We start from the raw sequence: 1,643 nt of genomic DNA, 5'->3' as shown, positions 1-1,643 counted from the left end.
AACTTTACTTGTATTTTTTATTATTTAGCACTGTAAAATGATATCTCTACTTTAATTTTACATGCACTGTCTTTGATTTGACATGCCCTCTATGCCACTGGGCATCGGCCTGACGTTGATGGAATTGCATTGTCAGGACTAGTGGCAGCAGCTTCAGCACTAGTACCTGGTTCATGATCTCCTCGCAATTGTTCATCCTTCATTTCTATCAACAAATGCGAAATGGGGTACAGCACACACCACAAAAATGTACCACCTACAGTGTCACACAATACTTGTATGAGTATAAAAATATATTACTGTGGAACCACCTTCACCTACAGTGTTGCACAATATGTGTATGAGTCAATATTTGAAAGAAAAAAGAAAGACTCTGTGTTGGGGCATGCTTAAAATAAAACTTAACTTTTAATTATAATATGATAAGATTATGGTACACCGACAAACACACATATAGTATTTTGGGAGAAGGTCATAATTTTTTTTTTTAACCTTTCTCCACTCGTATCTTTTGAATCTGGAGACAGATTCTAAATTAATGAGAAAGAAGATAATAAGATATGAATAGGAGTAACAATTCTCCAATTAATATCGGTATCTAAGGTGACAGTGACACCTAAGATGAAAATATCAGAAATTCAATTTCAACATAACAAAGAAAATTCCAACATATGTCACAACGGCATTTGATAAAAAAATTTAGACTAAGAATTTTGGTCCATTAATCAATGCCTATTGTGATAACGTATCCTGGTATCCTGGTAAGGGTTAAACTGCTATTGCTTGGTTTCTGGTCAACATGTACAGTGAAAGAAGAAACTCTATGTGAGTCTAGGATCAGACAGATTGGAAGAGGAATATAGATATGAAATCGGTAAGGGTCAAAGGTTGCTCCAACACTTCTGCTTTTCACATAAGGACACAGGTATTTATTACTGCACCTGAGATTCCCTAGTGGTCTCCCATCTAGGTACTATTCAGGCTCCTCGCTGCTTAGCTTCCAAGATCAGGCGAGATTGGGCGAAACCAGTGAGATATGGCAGTAATATTACATAGGTTGTGAATGAGAGGGTGTAAGGTTATTGGCACATACCAAAAGGAGTACTTCTGCTGTCCATTATTGTGCACAGTCTCTCTGTTACTTTCGTATTGCAGAGAAATTATATGACTGGCATTTGGATGAGAGAGTACTGAAAAAGTGAGATATAGGAAACAAATAAGTTCAGGGCCCGCCTTCTGCTGTCCACTGTCATAAAGAGATATAGCGGACAGTGGATGAGAGGGGCAGGTTACCTGGGCTTATTGAAAATAAGTATGGAATTACACAGATATCTTAAAGTTTCCTGATACACAACCAATTCCAGCTATTGGGGATAACCCATAGTCATATATGATCCAAAACCGAGGTTTTTTTTTAACAATATGTTGTGGTTTGTAGGAATAAATTAACCATCTACATAACAATATTAGAATGTAATATAATATTGTTATGTAGATGGTTAATGTTTATGTGTGTTTGTCGGTGTACCATAATCTTATCATATTATAATTAAAAGTTAAGTTTTATTTTAAGCGTGCCCCAACACAGAGTCTTTCTTTTTTCTTTCAAATATTGACACGTATTCTTGACTCTGGGTGCACCA

The 1,643-nt window shown here is 36.2% G+C and overlaps 1 pseudogene; it reads right to left on the bottom strand.

The window, feature by feature from the left end:
• Positions 1 to 929: 929 nt before the first annotated feature.
• LOC134967229 (5S ribosomal RNA) lies at positions 930 to 1,048 on the bottom strand (annotated as a pseudogene).
• Positions 1,049 to 1,643: the final 595 nt, after the last annotated feature.

Source organism: Pseudophryne corroboree, chromosome 10 (genome assembly GCF_028390025.1).
Source record: "Pseudophryne corroboree isolate aPseCor3 chromosome 10, aPseCor3.hap2, whole genome shotgun sequence".
Taxonomy (NCBI): Eukaryota; Metazoa; Chordata; class Amphibia; order Anura; family Myobatrachidae; genus Pseudophryne; species Pseudophryne corroboree.
This window is presented reverse-complemented; position numbering and strand designations above follow the sequence as displayed.